This window comes from Scyliorhinus torazame, chromosome 13 (genome assembly GCF_047496885.1).
Source record: "Scyliorhinus torazame isolate Kashiwa2021f chromosome 13, sScyTor2.1, whole genome shotgun sequence".
NCBI lineage: Eukaryota > Metazoa > Chordata > Chondrichthyes > Carcharhiniformes > Scyliorhinidae > Scyliorhinus > Scyliorhinus torazame.
The window spans coordinates 90,295,374-90,314,113 of record NC_092719.1 but is presented as its reverse complement, the minus strand read 5'-3'; the positions used below and the strand labels follow the sequence as shown (position 1 = coordinate 90,314,113).

At 50.0% G+C, this 18,740-nt stretch overlaps 1 protein-coding gene across 3 annotated transcripts in view; it reads right to left on the bottom strand.

Moving 5' to 3' along the window:
- Positions 1-18,740, bottom strand: part of appl2 (adaptor protein, phosphotyrosine interaction, PH domain and leucine zipper containing 2) — a 271,692-nt gene that overhangs the window by 236,031 nt on the left and 16,921 nt on the right. The gene's annotated exons all lie outside the window — the stretch shown is intronic.

Genomic DNA, 18,740 nt, shown 5'->3' with positions numbered 1-18,740 from the left:
AGGCTGCCCACATCCACTCACGCACAACCTCGTCCACCAACAACCCCACAGCCAGCCACAACTGCGGGCGCTGGCGCCCCCAACGTGCAAATCAACCTAGTGCAGCACCGGGTCCGAGACCACAATTGCCGAATATGCCAAGTCGGCCACCCCTGCCAGCAACGTCTTATCTAACACAAAAACAACGATCTTGGAGTACACCCGGTGCACATGGAAGAAGTATGAATGTTCCTTCGCTCTTGGCCTCCCAAACCTCCATGGAAGCACCCCACCCCCATGTGCTCCATGAACACCTTCAGCTCCTTTGCCACTGCCGACGCCCTCGACCACTTGGGACTCAACAGATCCAAGCTTGGTTCTATAACCGCATTAAAAACTCCCTTCCTCCCCCGCCTGCCGTAATCAATGAAGTCAGAAATCTTCCCTAACACCCACCTCATAAAATCTACATCATCCGAATTTGGGGCATAGATGTTTCCCGAACCACCGGCACCCCCTCCAACTTTCCACTAACCATCACATATCTCACACCCTGGGTCGGTACAATGTTCTCGACCTCGAACGCCACCCATTTATTTATTTTTTTAATATAAAAAATTTTATTCAGGTATTTGTGATTTTGTAACAATAACAGAAGAAACAGTGTACATACAAATATAAACATAGTGCAAAGGCCTTCTTCCTCCCTCTCCCTCACAGGTCTGACCTTTCTTTCAGACTAATCTAAACTAAACAAACCCCCCCCCCCTCTCTCTGCTGACAGTCAATTTTCTCTAAAGAAGACGATGAACGGCTGCCACCTCCGGGAGACAAACCCTGACATTGACCCTCTCAGGGCGAACTTGATTTTCTCCAGATAGAGAAAGCTAGCCATGTCAGTGAGCCAGGTCTCTGCCTTTATGGGCTTTGAGTCCCTCCACGCTAATAGTATCCGTCTCTGGGCTACCAGGGAGGCAAAGGCCAGAACGTCTGCCTCTTTCTCCTCCCAGATCTTCCGACATTCCGAAAATCGCCAACTCTGTACTCGATACCACCCTTGTTTTTAACACCTTGGACATGACATCCGCAAACCCCTGCCAGAAGGCCACCCATTTATTAACCAACACTGCCACCCCCCTCGTCTTCATGTCCCGAGTGGAACACCTGCCCCACCCTTACCTCCCTCAACCTTGTCTGGTCCCCTATCTTTCTTTCAGTGCGTCTCCTGCCAAAAAGCCATGTCGGCCTTCAGACTCCTCAGGTGCGCGAACACACGCGATCATTTGCCGGCCCATTCAACCCCTCACGTTCCATGTGAGCAGCCTGGTCCCATGGCTGTGGGGCGGGGACCTGTTGAGTCCCAAATTGTCGAGGGTGTCAAGGGAACACCCACCCCCTTCCCCTGCCGATCAGCCATATTTCTTTCTGAGCCAGCGCCCGGCCCGTGTCATGCGCCCTCCAGGCCGACCTTCGGATGTCCCTTGTCATCAATCCCTTTCCAACTGCGCCACACCCTTGTCAGCAACCCCACTCCTGGGAACTCCTCCCCCACTTCACTTCGGTTAACTAGCCCGCCCAGTTAGCATGGTGGCCCCCGCCCAAGGCCTCCAACCTCCCTAACTCGCCAGTTCCCCCCCCCCCAACCGTACATCCCTAAAGAGCAAGAAAAGGCGGACTCGCCATCTTTGTTCCCCCATGAAAAGAATCTGCCCTCCAAACAACCCACCATCAAAAATCTAAAGAACACACAAACTCCTCCAAAGTTAAAGGTCCTCACACTCCTCCCAGTCCATTGTGCCTCACAAACTCCATCGCCTCCTCTGGCATGCCAAAATAATACTCTTGCTTCTGGAAAGTCACCCACAGGCAGGATGGGTGCAATACTCAAAAACTTCACCCCCATTTTAATGGGGGCAGCCTTAACCCAGTTAAACCTGTCCCTCCGCTTGCTAGTTCTGCTTTGAGGTCCTAGTACACCCACAGCTTGTTCCCTTCCCAGGTTCATTTCCTGGTCTGTCTCGCCCAACGATGAATCTTCTACTTATCCAGAAGTGGTGCAACCGCACTACCATCGCCCTTAGCGGCTCGCCCGCCTGCGTCCTCCACATCAACATTGTGCATTCCAACACTCCCAAAGCGAGCGTCCGAACTAATACCACCAGTTCTGAATACTTCCATCTGCAGGGAGAAACAAGACAGGGCTGCCCCCTGTCCCCACTCTTGTTCGCGCTAGCGATCGAACCCCTGGCGATAGCTCTGCGGGACGCAAAAAGCTGTAAGGGAATCCGGAGAGAACAACAAAGAACAAAGAAAATTACAGCACAGGAACAGGCCCTTCGGCCCTCCCAGCCTGCGCCGATCCAGATCCTTTATCTAAACCGGTCACCTATTTTCCAAGGATCTACTTCCCTCTGTTCCCCGCCCGTTCATATATCTGTCTAGATGCATCTTAAATGATGCTATCGGGCCCGCCTCTACCACCTCCGCTGGCAAAGCGTTCCAGGCACCCACCACCCTCTGCGTAAAAAACATTCCACGCACATCTCCCTTAAACTTTCCCCCTCTCACCTTGAAATCGTGACCCCTTGTAATTGACACCTCCACTCTTGGAAAAAGCTTGTTGCTATCCACCCTGTCCATACCTCTCATAATTTTGTAGACCTCAATCGGGTCCCCCCTCAACCTCCGTCTTTCCAACGAAAACAATCCTAATCTACTCAACCTTTCTTCATAGCTAGCACCCTCCATACCAGGCAACATCCTGGTGAACCTCCTCTGCACCCTCTCTAAAGCATCCACATCCTTCTGGTAACGCCACCTTCAAAAGGTGGAGACAGGAGACACTGACAGTTAGCGACATGTACATAGATGACAGACTAGCAGCTTTGGAGGAAGTGTCGGTGATGTTCTAGCTGCCATAAGTGAATGAATTAAGGTACATACAAATCAAAAGCTTCCTCCGAGGGGAAACAATGACATACTGTGGCCATCTAAAATGGCCGCCTGCAAAGGGTAATGGGAGCACAGTGCACAGCCCCTGTGTATTGTGCAAATGAAAACCAGACCGAACTGAAACTTGCACCTGTTAAAGGTCAATCACCAATTTCCCCAGGACAATAGACTCAAATCAAGGAATAGCAACAGTAGCAGACACACTTGGAACAATAACAACTAGGACCCGCCCAGCCATCAAGGCACCTTCTCCTAATTGGCCAGTATCGATCAGAGTGATTGAGACTCTATCGATCCATTGGACCCTGAGTTAACCCCGCCCAAAAGGGCGCGAAAGAGAGGAAGAATAAGAATCCCTGCAAACTAGGGATCGGTCTCTTTTGGGATCGGCCTGTGCCCACACCAACTGCAGCATAACGACCAGCCAAGTTCAAGACCCGCGATTGCTACCTGAGAGAGAGACGAGCCGCAGCCGAGACAAACCTGATGATTTCCAGCCGACACACGTGGGGACTCAGATCAAGGCCTTATCTACCTGCACAGAGCCGGTCATCCAGAAGTTAAGTAAAGGTCATCTCAGTTGATAGGTGTAGTTTAATACAAAGCCGCGTGTATCATTGCACGTAGAAATAATCTTATGTTTTATAATAAACTGTCTTTTGAATGAACATACAAGAAACATACTTGCAGCTTGTGGGCTGATAATAAAGTGACAACAGTACCCATGGATACCGAGACACTCACTGGTTCAGGAACTGTTAAATTCAAACAACTGGAGAGATTCCACACACACACCCTCCCCGCCCCCCCCCCCACAGACCAGTTGCGAACACGTGGTGAGCGGCGAGACAAAGGGGGACTCCCGTCCAGACCAGAAAACGTCTCTCGCGACCCTCCTGACCCAGTGAGAGGGAAGGGAAAAGTGAAGGAGAAGGGGGAAGAAAAAAGAATAGAAAACAAAAGAAAAGAAAGAAAGGAAGGAAGGGAACCAACTACAACCCACCCCCCCCACCCCAACAAAAAAAAAGAAACCTGAAGCCAGAGACAGACCCAGTCAGAGCAGAGCAAGGGAGAGCAACCCCAGGGTAAGAAACAGTAGCGTGGAAAGAAAGCGAGAGACACAGATGGCTGGAGGAAAGAAAAACACCAAAGCGAAGGGACGGCGAGACGCAAGCAGCAGCGAGGGAAAAGCGCAGGAGCGGCGGACGTGCAGGCAGGCGGCCCCACAAGACGAGACGGAGGTTCGGGCAAGCCCGAAAGGGAAAAGGATGGCGGACCAAACAGCTGAGCGGGAGCGGGACACAGCGACCAGCATAAAGGAGGCGCTCTGGTCGGACTCGACGCAATGGTGAAGGAAGCGTTGGCGGAGACGACGCACAAAATGCAGCAGACCATCGAAGGCCTGGAAAGGAAAGTGGAGCTGTGCAAGTGTTTTATGTCTTGCGCGGGACTGTGCTGCCATATTTCAGAGCTTGTCTCCTCTCTCAAGGCAATGGGAGGGGAGTGGAGCGAGGTAAATGAGGGTGAGAAAAGCAGACAGGAGGGCGAGACAAGGGCCAGTAGGAGGAAAGTTAAACAGGGCCAGAACTGGACGAATACTGGGAGGAGGGCCACCGTACCAGCGAGGAGGGCAGGAAGGAGGGCCGCGGCGCGCTTCTCAGGGGAGTGGGAGCGCCTGGCACAAGGAGGGGAGGGGGGTAGAAGGGGGGTGGGGGGGGGGAGAACACGGGTGGGGGGGGGAACAGAGAGACGGGGGGAGAGCGCAGAACAAAACAGAAGGGTGAGATAGCGAAGCAGTACAGAAAGAGGCCTCAGCGGGCATGGAGCAGGGCGAGGATCCAAGAGGGCGCTGCAAACAGCCACTCGGGAGGGCATCAGGGTGAAGGGAGACCCTGGAGTGCAGGGGCGCACCTACGTGGCCCCTGGACAAAGGGAAACCCCGGAGCGCTGGGGCCCGACCCCATTGTGAGAGCGGCGACCCTGGCCATTTTGGACGGCCCCCGGAGTGCAGGGATGCGTCCACCAGTTAAGTATGGGTGATCTCGCAGGACCGGGGGATCGGAAACCCCCCACCAGGATTGTTACCTGGAATGTAAGGGGACTCAACGGCCCAGTGAAAAGATCCAGAGTCTTCACCCAACTAAGAAGCCTAAAAGCAGACATAAATCTATCTACAAGAGATGCATCTGAGGGAGAAGGACCGACTGCTGGTAAGGAAGGGCTGGATGGGACAGATGTACCATTCATGCTACGGGACGAGGGGTAGGGGGGTAGCAATATTAATTAGCAAAAGGGCGAGGTTTACAGAAACCAAGACAGTTACAGACTCAAGGGGGCGGTACGTCATAGTGAGCGGGGTCCTGGAAGGGGCACCGGTTGTACTGGTAAACGTATACGCTCCCAGCTGGGATGACACAGAATTCATAAAGAAGACCATGGCGTAAATCCCCGACCTTGACCCACACCGACTGATTATGGGGGGGCGGCTTTAACTGCGTGCTGGGCCCACTGACCGACCGATCAAACCCCAGAACGGGGAAACCATCTGCCATGGCTAGGGAGATAGGAGCCTTCATGGAACAGATGGGGGTGGTGGACCCATGGAGGTTCCTGCAACCAGGAGAAAAGGAGTTCCCGTTCTTTTCACAGGTGCCCAAGGTATACACCCGTATCGACTACTTTGCAGTGGGTTCAGGGATCACGGGAATGGATGACTCCGCGATCGTTATCTTCGACCATGCTCCACAATATATGGATGTGAGGTTGGAGACAGGCCGGGCCCAGCGCCCCACGTGGAGACAGGATACGGATCTCCTGGCCGACAAGGCCTTCTGCCAAATAATATCGCGGGCCATAGGCGATTACGTTAGTAAAAACCAAAACGTAGAGGTTTCACCCTCCACGTTTTGGGAGGCACTGAAGGCTGTGATCAGAGGAGAGATCATAACCTACAAGACAAGCAGAGACAGGGAAGAGAGGGTGGCCAGGCAACTGCTAGTGGAAGTCGATAGAAAATACTCCGAGGCCCCTACCGTAGGGCTGCTGGCGGAGAGGAAAAAGCTGCAAATGGACTTTAACCTGCTATCCACTAAGAAAGCAGTGTACCAACTCCGCCAGGCACGGGGGACCTTCTATGAACACAGAGACGAGGCTGGCCGCCTATTGGCTCACCAGCTGAGAAAGCAGGCAGCCATGAGGGAAATAGCGCAGGTTAAGGACAGCAGAGGCAGACTGGTAATAGAGCCAAAGGAGGTCAATTGGGCATTTGAAACCATCTACCGGGGACTGTACACCTCCAAGCCTCCCAACGGGGACGAGGGAATGAAACAGTTTCTAGACTGGAGCGACCAGTGGTGAGGGAAGACATACGTGGGGAGCTGGAAGCACCAAGAGACCTGGGAGAAATCATGGAGAGCTTCCGCATTCCTGTTATTCCTTCCAGGAAGTGCTGCCATCTCCAGCTCCTCCAAGACCGAGTTAGGGAACTGGAGCTGGAGTTGGAAGAACTTCGGATCATTCGGGAGGCAGAGGGGGTCATAGATAGCAGCTTCAGGGAATTAGTTACACCAAAGATTGGAGATAGATGGGTAACTGTAAGAGGGACTGGGAAGAAGCAGTCAGTGCAGGGATCCCCTGCGGTCGTTCCCCTGAGAAACAAGTATACCGCTTTGGATACTTGTGGGGGGGGGGGCTTACCAGGGGTAAGCCATGGGGTACGGGCCTCTGGCACGGAGTCTGTCCCTGTTGCTCAGAAGGGAAGGGGGAGAGGAGCAGAGCATTAGTAATTGGGGACTCGATAGTCAGGGGCACAGATAGGAGATTTTGTGGGAGCGAGAGAGACTCACGTTTGGTATGTTGCCTCCCAGGTGCAAGGGTACGTGATGTCTCGGATCGTGTTTTCCGGGTCCTTAAGGGGGAGCAGCCCCAAGTCGTGGTCCACATTGGCACTAACGACATAGGTAGGAAAGGGGACAAGGATGTCAGGCAGGCTTTCATGGAGCTAGGATGGAAGCTCAGAACTAGAACAAACAGAGTTGTTATCTCTGGGTTGTTGCCCGTGCCACGTGATAATGAGATGAGGAATAGGGAGAGAGAGCAATTAAACACGTGGCTACAGGGATGGTGCAGGCGGGAGGGATTCAGATTTCTGGATAACTGGGGCTCTTTCTGGGGAAGGTGGGACCTCTACAGACAGGATGGTCTACATCTGAACCTGAGGGGCACAAATATCCTGGGGGGGGAGATTTGTTAGTGCTCTTTGGGGGGGTTTAAACTAATGCAGCAGGGGCATGGGAACCTGGATTGTAGTTTTAGGGTACGGGAGAAAGAGAGTATAGAGGTCAGGAGCACAAATTTGACGTCGCAGGTGGGGGCCATTGTTTAGGTAGGTGGTTTGTGTCTACTTCAATGCCAGGAGTATACGAAATAAGGTAGGGGAACTGGCAGCATGGGTTGGTACCTGGGACTTCGATGTTGTGGCCATTTCGGAGACATGGACAGAGCAGGGACAGGAATGGATGTTGCAGGTTCCGGGGTTTAGGTGTTTTAGTAAGCTCAGAGAAGGAGGCAAAAGAGGGGGAGGTGTGGCGCTGCTAGTCAAGAGTAGTATTACGGTGGCGGAGAGGATGCTAGATGGGGTCTCATCTTCCGAGGTAGTATGGGCTGAGGTTAGAAACAGGAAAGGAGAGGTCACCCTGTTGGGAGTTTTCTATAGGCCTCCAAATAGTTCGAGGGATGTAGAGGAAAGGATGGCGAGGATGATCCTGGATAAGAGCGAAAGTAACAGGGTAGTTATTATGGGAGATTTTAACTTTCCAAATATTGACTGGAAAAGGTATAGTTTGAGTACATTAGATGGGTCGTTTTTTGTACAATGTGTGCAGGAGGGTTTCCTGACACAATATGTTGACAGGCCAACAAGAGGCGAGGCCACGTTGGATTTGATTTTGGGTAATGAACCAGGCCAGGTGTTAGATTTAGAGGTAGGAGAGCACTTTGGGGACAGTGACCACAATTCGGTGACGTTTACGTTAGTGATGGAAAGGGATAAGTATACACCGCAGGGCAAGAGTTATAGCTGGGGGAAGGGCAATTATGATGCCATTAGACGTGACTTAGGGGGGGATAGGTTGGAGAAGTAGGCTGCAAGTGTTGGGCACACTGGATAAGGAGCTTGTTCAAGGAACAGCTACTGCGTGTTCTTGATACGTACGTACCGGTCAGGCAGGGAGGAAGGCGTAGAGCGAGGGAACCGTGGTTTACCAAAGAAGTGGAATCTCTTGTTAAGAGGAAGAAGGAGGCCTATGTGAAGATGAGGTGTGAAGTTTCAGTTGGGGCGATGGATAGTTACAAGGTAGCGAGGAAGGATCTAAAGAGAGAGCTAAGACGAGCAAGGAGGGGACATGAGAAGTATTTGGCAGGTAGGATCAAGGAAAACCCAAAAGCTTTCTATAGATATGTCAGGAATCAGCGAATGACTAGGGTAAGAGTAGGGCCAGTCAAGGACAGGGATGGGAAGTTGTGTGTGGAGTGTGAAGAGATAGGCGAGATACTAAATGAATATTTTTCGTCAGTATTCACTCAGGAAACAGATAATGTTGTGGAGGAGAATGCTGAGACCAGGCTATTAGAATAGATGGCATTGAGGTACGTAGGGAAGAGGTGTTGGCAATTCTGGACAGGCTGAAAATAAATAAGTCCCCGGGGCCTGATGGGATTTATCCTAGGATTCTCTTGGAGGCCAGGGAAGAGATTGCTGGGCCTTGGCTTTGATTTTTATGTCATCATTGGCTACAGGAATAGTGCCAGAGGACTGGAGTATAGCAAATGTAGTCCCTTTGCTCAAACAGGGGAGTAGAGACAACCCCGGCAACTATAGACTGGTGAGCCTCACGTCTGTAGTGGGTGAAGTCTTGGAGGGGATTATAAGAGACAAGATTTATAATCATCTAGATAGGAATAATATGATCAATAGTCATATTGATGAAGGGTAGGTCATGCCTCACAAACCTTATCGAGTTCTTTGAGAAGGTGACTGAACAGGTAGACGAGGGTAGAGCAGTTGATGCGGTGTATATGGATTTCAGTAAAGCGTTTGATAAGGTTCCCCACGGTAGGCTATTGCAGAAAATACGGAGGCTGGGGATTGAGAGTGATTTAGAGATGTGGATCAGAAATTGGCTAGCTGAAAGAAGACAGAGGGTGGTGGTTGATGGGAAATGTTCAGAATGGAGTTCAGTTACAAGTGGCGTACCACAAGGATCTGTTCTGGGGCCGTTGCTGTTTGTCATTTTTATCAATGACCTAGAGGAAGGCGCAGAAGGGTAGGTGAGTAAATTTGCAGACGACACTAAAGTCGATGGTGTTGTCGACAGTGAGGAAGGATGTAGCAGGTTACAGAGGGACATAGATGAGCAGCAGAGCTGGGCTGAGAGGTGGCAAATGGAGTTTAATGTAGAGAAGTGTGAGGTGATTCACTTTGGAAGGAATAACAGGAATGCGGAATATTTGGCTAATGGCAAAGTTCTTGGAAGTGTGGATGAGCTGAGGGATCTAGGTGTCCATGTACATAGATCCCTGAAAGTTGCCACCCAGGTTGATAGGGTTGTGAAGAAGGCCTAGGGAGTGTTGGCCTTTATTGGTAGAGGGATTGAGTTCCGGAGTCATGAGGTCATGTTGCAGCTGTACAAAACTCTGGTACGGCCTCATTTGGAGTATTGCGTACAGTTCTGGTCACCGCATTATCGGAAGGACGTGGAGGCTTTGGAGAGGGTGCAGAGGAGATTTACCACGATGTTGCCTGGTATGGAGGGAAAATCTTCTGAGGAAAGGCTGATGGACTTGAGGTTGTTTTCGTTGGAGAGAAGAAGGTTAAGAGGAGACTTAATAGAGGCATACAAAATGATCAGGGGGTTAGATAGGGTGGACAGTGAGAGCCTTCTCCCGCAGATGGAAATGGCTGGCACAAGGGGACATAGCTTTAAACTGAGGGGTAATAGATATAGGATAGAGGTCAGAGGTAGGTTCTTTACGCAAAGAGTGGTGAGGCCGTGGAATGCCCTACCTGCTACAGTAGTGAACTCGCCAACATTGAGGGCATTTAAAAGTTTATTGGATAAGCATATGGATGATAATGGCATAGTGTAGGTTAGATGGCTTTTGTTTTTTGACTTCCCATGTCGGTGCAACATCGTGGGCCGAAGGGCCTGTACTGCACTGTATTGTTCTATGTTCTATGTACCTCCTCGAGGTACTGGAACGGTTTGGACTAGGAGCAGGATTCACGGCCTGGGTGAGGCTCTTCATGAAGCGAGTGTCTGAACTAACACCACCAGCTCTGAATACTCCCAGCTACAGAGAGGAATAAGACAGGGCTGCCTCCTGTCCCCACTCTTGTTCGCGCTAGCGATCGAACCCCTGGCGATAGCTCTGCAGGACGTAAAAAGCTGGAAGGGAATCCGGAGAAGAGACGGAGAGCACAGAGTTTCACTCATTGCAGATGACCTGCTCCTCTATGTCTCGAAGCCACAGGAGGGACTGAAGGCAATACTGCAAATACTGAAAGAATTTGGAACCCTCTCGGGCTACAAACTTAACCTGGGCAAAAGTGAGGCATTCCCAGTGAACCCAAAAGGGGGAGGGTCAGACCTGAAGGGGCTCCCGTTTAAAATGGCCCAGAACAGATTCCGTTACCTGGGGATCCAAACAGCCAGAGACTGGACACAGATCCACAAGTGGAACCTGACCAGCCTGGTGGAGGAAGAAAGAAAAGACCTTTAACGGTGGGGCTCACTCCCACTCTCCCTGGCGGGGAGAGTGCAGACGACCAAGATGAACGTACTGCCAAAGTTCCTCTTCCTGTTTAGATCCATCCCGATCTTCATCCCCAAGGCCTTTTTCCAAAACGTAGACAGTCTAATCATGGCGTTTGTGTTGGGGGGTAAGAACCCCCCAATGGTTTCGGTGCAACATCGTGGGCCGAAGGGCCTGTACTGCGCTGTATTGTTCTATGTTCTATTAACCCGAGAATTCCCAAACCGACACTGCAAAGAGGAAAAGTCAAAGGGGACCTGGCTTAACCGAACCTACCACTGGGCAGCAACGGCTGAAAAAGTGAGGGGATGGGTACAAGAACCCGACACAGATTGGGGACAAATGGAGGAGGCATCCTGTAAAGGAACAGCCCACCGGGCCCTGGCCACAGCAGCACTCCCATCCACCTCAGCAAGATACACAACGAGGACAGTGGTAGTGCCCACGCTGAGAACGTGGACTCAGTTGAGACAGCACTTCGGGATAACCAAAATGTCCCCCGTGGCCCCCATCTGAGACATTCACAGATTCCCCCCCGCCATGCTAGATACCACCTTCAAAAGATGAAGGCAGGACGGGGGCACACTGACGTTCGGGGACTTTTACGTAGCGAGCAGACTGGCGACACTGGACGGACTGAAGAGGAAGTGGAAACTAGCAAAAGGACAGGAATTGAGACACCTCCAAATAAAACAATTCCTCCGCAAAGAGACAGTAGGGTACCCCGGGGCCCCAGAAAACACACTACCAGAGGACCTGATAGCCCCCCCTTCTTGCTGCTTGTGCCTAAGTGGGAAAATATACGGACAGCTACAGGACAGAGCTCGAATGCCACTGGACGAGACAAGATAAAAATGGGAGGGCGAACTGGGGACAGAGGTGGGATGGGTGCTTCGTTCTGAGCAGGGCGAACTCCACCTCCTCCTGCGCAAGGCTAAGCCTAATGCAGCTCAAAGTGGTGCATAGAGCGCAACTGACCAGAACTCGAATGAGCAGGTTCTTCCCGGAGGTGGAGGACAAATGTACTGATCCAGAGAGCAACAAAATGTACACAGAGTTAGTTAAATGAAAGACAAAACAAACCTTTCTGTAAAATAAATTAGCGCGGGCAAGAAAAATGCAATGTATATACACAACTGTTTATAAATATGAGAAACGGCAATAAAAAGATTAAAAAAATAAAATAAAAATTTAAATTCAAGCAACTGCGGATGACTGTCAGGAGAGTGCTCCCTTTTGGACGAGACGAGAGAAAAATGGGAAGAAGAACTAGGCATAGGGAGCGGGAGAGAGAGAGGGAGCCGGAGCGCAGCTTGGGTTTCAGGTACGTGTTTAAACTTGCCCCCAGGTTCCAGCGGCCTTCATTTCCGGGAGCGGGAGAGAGGGAGCCGGAGCGCAGCGAGTGCAGCTTGGGATTCAGGTAGGTGTTTAAACTTGCCCCCAGGTTCCAGCGGCCTTCATTTTTCGGAGCGGGAGAGATAGAGGGAGCCGGAGCGCAGCTTGGGATTCAGGTACGTGTTTAAACTTGCCCCCAGGTTCCAGCGGCCTTCATTTCCGGGTGCGGGAGAGAGAGAGGGAGCCCCCAGCTTGCAAATCAGGTAGGTGCTTAAGTGTTTGATTTTTACCTCTATTTAAGTTGGGCAGTTGCTAAACCCGAGACACTACACTTGTAGTGTCTCCCACCCTTCCACCTCCTCTAACCCAAGGGGGTGAGTGAATATCAGGTAAGCTCTCTCTTTTCTTTTTCTTTTATCCGCAAGTTATAGCTTCAGATTTCCAGCGGGAGCAGTGGCCAGGGGTCTGTCGGGAAGGTAAGTTTACCCTTTAAAAACTTGCCTTGCAGGAGAAGTGGCCTTCAGATTTTCGGCGGGAGCAGTGGCCAGGGGCCTGTCGGGAAGGTAAGTAGCTGGGAGAAATTTAACTCTTCCTGGGTTGGTAAATATTGTGATTGGTAAGTAAATTCCTTATTCCTTTCACTTATTCATTATTTGATATTATATTTGTAATCAGTTAAGGTAAAGTGTAAAAATGGCAGGAGATCCCAGACCCGTGTTATGCTCCTCGTGCTCAATGTGGAAGTTCAGGGACGCGGTCGATGCCCCTGACTCCTTCATGTGCGGGAAGTGTGTCCAGCTGCAGCTCCTGTTAGACCGCATGACGGCTCTGGAGCTGCGGATGGACTCACTTTGGAGCATCCGCGATGCTGAGGAGGTCGTGGATAGCACGTTCAGTGAGTTGGTCACACCGCAGATTAGGGTTGGTGAGGGAGACAGGGAATGGGTGACCAAAAGGCAGAGAAAGAGTGCAGGTTGTTAAGACGTTGTAGTTGCTGTGAAATGAAGAGTCTAAAGTTCTTGTTCCTTTTCACCAAACACCATTTATTCAACTTCCACAGCCTCTGCACAAAACTCTTAACACACCACCTGACAGAGGCCACCCGAAGCCCCTTTACATATCAGTGTCAATTAATGGATACTTAACATAAATGAGACAATTAATTGCAATGTCTCTTAACCCATTACTTAACACAGGTGTCCCCTGCGGTCATCTCCCTCCAAAACAGGTATACCGTTTTGGATACTGTTGGGGGAGATGACTCACCAGGGGAAGACAGTAGTAGCCAGGCTCATGGCACCGTAGCTGGCTCTGCTGCACAGAAGGGCGGGAAAAAGACTGGCAGGGCTTTAGTCATAGGGGATTCAATCGTAAGGGGAGTAGACAGGCGTTTCGGTGGTCGAAAACTAGACTCCCGAATGGTATGTTGCCTCCCGGCTGCACGGGTCAGGGATGTCTCAGATCGGCTGCAGGACATACTGAAGGGGGAGGGTGAACAGCCAGTTGTCGTGGTGCATATAGGCACCAACGATATAGGTAAAAAAAACAGGATGAGGTCCTACAATCAGAATTTAGGGAGTTAGGAGATAAGTTTAAAAAGTAGGACCTCAAAGGTAGTAATCTCAGGATTGCTATCAGTGCCACGAGACAGTCAGAATAGAAATTCAAGAATAGTCAGAATGAATACGTGGCTTGAGAGATGGTGCAGGAGGGGGAGCGGATTCAGATTTTTGGGACATTGGAACCGGTTCTCGGGGCGGTGGGACCATTACAAATCGGATGGTCTACACCTGGGCAGGACTGGAATCAATGTCCTAGGGGATGCTAACACTGTTGGGGAGGTTTTAAACTAATGTGGCAGGGGGATGGGAACCAGATTAGGAAGTTAGAGGCCAGTAAAGAGGCAGCAACTAAAGCCAGTAAGGTACTAGATAATAAACTCAATGTGACTAAGGGGAAGAGTAGACAGGGAAGAGATGATGAACGCAAAGTGACAGGTGGTCTGAGGTGCATCTGTTTCAATGCAAGGAGTGTAGCAGGTAAGGCAGATGAACTTATGGCTTGGTTTAGTACCTGGGAATATGATGTTATTGGTATTACGGAGACTTGGTTGAGGGAAGGGCAAGACTGGCAACTAAATACCCCAGGGTATAGATGCTTCAGGAGGGATAGAGAGGGAGGAAAAAGGGGTGGAGGAGTTGCGTTACTGGTCAGAGATGATATCACAGTTATGATTAAGGAGGGCACGATGGAGGATTCGAGCACTGAGGCAATATGGGTAGAGCTAAGAAATAGGAAGGGTGCAGTAACATTGTTGGGACTTTACTACATGCCTCCCAAAAGCAAGCGTGAAGTAGAGGTACAAATATGTAGACAGATTATAGAAAAATGTAGGAGCAATAGGGTGGTCGTGATGGGGGATTTTAACTTCCCCAGCATTGAATGGGACTCGTGTAGTGTTGGAGGCATAGATGGAGCAATATTTGTAAGGAGCATCCAGGAGAGTTTTTTTAGAGCAGCATGTAAATACTGCTCTAAAACTCGGGAAGGGGCCATACTGGACCTGGTACTGGGGAATGATCCCGGCCAGGTGGTTGAAGATTACTTTGGGAATAACAATCACAATTCCGTAAGTTTTAGAATACTCATGGACAAAGACGAGAGTGATCCTAAAGAAAGAGTGCTAAATTGGGGAAAGGCCAAGTATAACGAAATTCGGCAGGAGCTAGGGAATGTGGATTGGGAGCAGCTGTTTAAGGGTAAATCCACATTTGAAATGTGGGAGTCTTTTAAGGAAAGGTTGATTAGAGTGCAGGACAGACATGTCCCTGTGAAAATGAGGGATAGAAATGGCAAGATTAGGGAACCATGGATGACTGGTGGAATTGTGAGACTAGCTAAAATGAAAAAGGAAGCATACATAAGACCTAGGCGACTTAAATCTGATGATGTGGAGATGCCGGCGTTGGACTGGGGTGAGCACAGTACGAAGTCTTACAACACCAGGTTAAAGTCCAACAGGTTTGTTTCGATGTCACTAGCTTTCGGAGCGCTGCTCCTTCCTTCACCTGAGGAAGGAGCAGCGCTCTGAAAGCTAGTGACATCGAAACAAACCTGTTGGACTTTAACCTGGTGTTGTAAGACTTCGTACTAAATCTGATGAAGCTTTGGAGGAATATCGGGAAAGTAGGACAAATCTCAAACGCGCAATAAAGAGGGCTAAAAGGGGTCATGAAATATCTTTGGCTAACAGGGTTAAGGAAAATCCCAAAGCCTTTTATTCGTATACAAGGTGCAAGAGGGTAATTAGAGAAAGGATTGGCCCACTCAAAGACAAAAGAGGGAATTTGTGCGTGGAGTCAGAGGAAATGGGTGAGATTCTTAATGAGTACTTTGCATCGGTATTCACCAAGGAGAGGGACATGACGGATGTTGAAGCTAAGGATGGATGTTTAAATACTCTAGGTCAAGTCGGCATAAGGAAGGGGGAAGTTTTGGGTATTCTAAAAGGCATTAAGGTGGACAAGTCCCCAGGTCCGGATAGGATCTATCCCAGGTTAATGAGGGAAGCGAGGGACAAAATAGCTGGAGCTTTAACAGATATCTTTGCAGCATCCTTGAGCACGGGTGAGGTCCCGGAGGACTGGAGAATTGCTAATGTTGTCCCTTTGTTTAAGGGTAGCAGGGATAATCCAGGGAATTATAGACCTGTGAGCTTGACGTCAGTGGTAGGCAAACTGTTGGAGAAGATATCGAGGGATAGGATCTATTCACATTTGGAAGAAAATAGACTTATCAGTGATAGGCAGCATGGTTTTGTGCAAGGAAGGTCATGTCTTACAAACCTAATAGAATTCTTGGAGGAAGTGACAACGTTAATTGATGAGGGAAGGGCTGTAGATGTCATATACATGGACTTCATTAAGGCGTTTGATAAAGTTTCCCATGGAAGGTTGATGGAAAAAGTTAAGTCGTACTAGGGTTCAGGGTGTACTAGCTAGATGGATAAAGAACTGGCTGGGCAACAGGAGACAGAGAGTAGTGGTGGAAGGGAGTGTCTCAAAATGGAGAAAGGTGACTAGTGGTGTTCCACAGGGATCTGTGCTCGGACCACTGTTGTTTGTGATATACATAAATGATCTGGACGAAGGTATAGGTGGTCTGATTAGCAAGTTTGCAGATGATATTAAGATTGGTGGAGTTGCAGATAGCGAGGAGGACTGTCAGAGAATACAGCAAAATATAGATAGATTGGAGAGTTGGGCAGAGAAATGGCAGATGGAGTTCAATCCAGTCAAATGCGAGGTGATGCATTTTGGAAGATCTAATTCAAGAGCGGACTCTACGGTCAATGGAAGAGTCCTGGGGAAAATTGATGTACAGAGAGATCTGGGAGTTCAGGACCATTGTACCCTGAAGGTGGCAACGCAGGTCGATAGAGTGGTCAAGAAGGCATACAGCATGCTTGCCTTCATTGGACGGGGTATTGAGTACAAGAGTCGGCAGGTCATGTTACAGTTGTATAGGATTTTGGTTAGGCCACATTTGGAATACTGGGTGCAGTTCTGGTCGCCACATTACCAGAAAGATGTGAATGCTTTAGAGAGGGTGCAGAGGAGGTTCACGAGGATTTTGCCTGGTATGGAGGGTGCTAGCTATGAAGAAAGGTTGAGTAGATTAGGATTGTTTTCAGTGGAAAGAAGGAGGTTGAGGGGTGACCTGATTGAGGTCTACAAGATTGTGAGAGGTATGGACAGGGTGGATAGCAACAAGCTTTTTCCAAGAGTGGGGGTGTCAATTACAAGGGGTCACGATTTCAAGGTGAGAGGGGGAAAGTTTAAGGGAGATGTGCGTGGAATGTTTTTTACGCAGAGGGTGGTGGGTGCCTGGAAAGCTTTGCCAGCGGAGGTGGTAGAGGCGGGCACAATAGCATCATTTAAGATGCATCTAGACAGATATATGAACGGGCGGGGAACAGAGGGAAGTAGATCCTTAGAAAATAGGTGACAGGTTTAGATAAAGGATCTGGATCGGCGCAGGCTGGGAGGGCCGAAGGGCCTGTTCCTGTGCTGTAATTTTCTTTGTTTGTTCTAGAAGTAGGGGTTGGGAACTCTGGATCGAAGCACTGATCAGGCCAAGCGCCACCTCCACATGCGCAGGGCTGAGCCTAATGCAGCTAAAGGTGTCACACAGGGCTCACCTAACCAGAACAGGTTCTTCATGTAGGTGAAAGACAAATGTGAACGGTGCCAGGAAGGCCCAGCCAACCACACCCACATGTTCTGGGCCTGCCCCAAACTTGTCGGGTTCTGGACAACCTTTTTTGAGGCAATGTCCAAGGTTGTCGCGGTGAGGGTGGCGATCTTCGGGATCTTAGAACAGCCAGGACTCTTCATGGGAGGATGGCCGACGTCCTTGCCTTTGCCTCCCTAATCACCCACCAAAGAATCCTGCTCGGCAAAGGAAAGGGGAGGAGAGGGGACGAGACATATGAATACTCATAAGGTTCCTTGGTTGAACCTGTAGAATTTCTCTTTCTGTTTTGTAAATATCAAAGCATTACCTTTCAGTGATTGCTGGACTATGTACCATTAAATATGATCAATAAAAGCATTTTTTAAAAAAAGAATCATATTACTGTATTCTGCACAATCAGTAGCGTTGGAAACCACACTCAGTAGAAACAGGAACTGAGTGCTGATAGCTAAATTGTGACATTTAGTACAAATTTTGACACTGAGCGGCAAATAAACATATGGCAAGGTTGAGGTGACCAAGTGAATTGAAAGGAAAGGCATCAAAATGCTGTTATTGGAACACTCGGCAAATGTACAAAAGCAAGGAGCTTTATGACTAATTAGAACTTTGGTCGTTGGTTTCACCCCTCACAATCCAAAGATGTGCAGGTAGGTGGATTGGCCACACTAAATTGCCCTAATTGGAAAAAATAATAATTCGGTACTCTAAATTTATAAAAAAAAGAACTTTGGTAGTTATCATGGCAGTATTAAAGCTCCTTAAAAAAGGCAAGAAAAGGATATTACGTTGGAAAAATACACAGCTGTTTGATAGTGGAAACATGAAATAAGGGGAGAATACAACTCCACAGTGAGGCTCTACATATATAGGGCGAGATTCTCCACTCCCGCGCGGGTTGGGAGAATTGCCTGGGCCGCCAAAATTTCCCGGGACGCCGGTCCGACGCCCTCTCGCGATTCTCCCAAGCGGCGGGAACGGCCCCATCGAGTTCCGCGAGCCGGAGAATCGCCGGAGACACCCAAAATGGCGATTCTCCGGCAACCCCGCTATTCTCAGGCCCGGATGGGCCGAGCGGCCAGGCCAAAACGGCGGGTTCCCCCCGGCGCCGTCCACACCTGGTCGCTGCCGTCGGGAACAGCGCGGGAATGCTTGGGGGGGCGGGGGGGGGAGATCCTGCACCGGGGAGTACCTCAAATGTGGCATGGCCACGATCAGTGCCCACCGATCATCGGGCCGTCCTCTCTGAAGGAGGACCTCCTTCCTTCCGCGGCCCCGCAAGATCCGTCCGCCATCTTCTTGCGGGCCGGACTCAGAGAGGACGGCAACCACGCATGCGCGGGTGATGCCAGTTAAGCGTCGCTGGCCGCGTCATCTATGCGGCGCCGCCTTTACACGGTGACAAG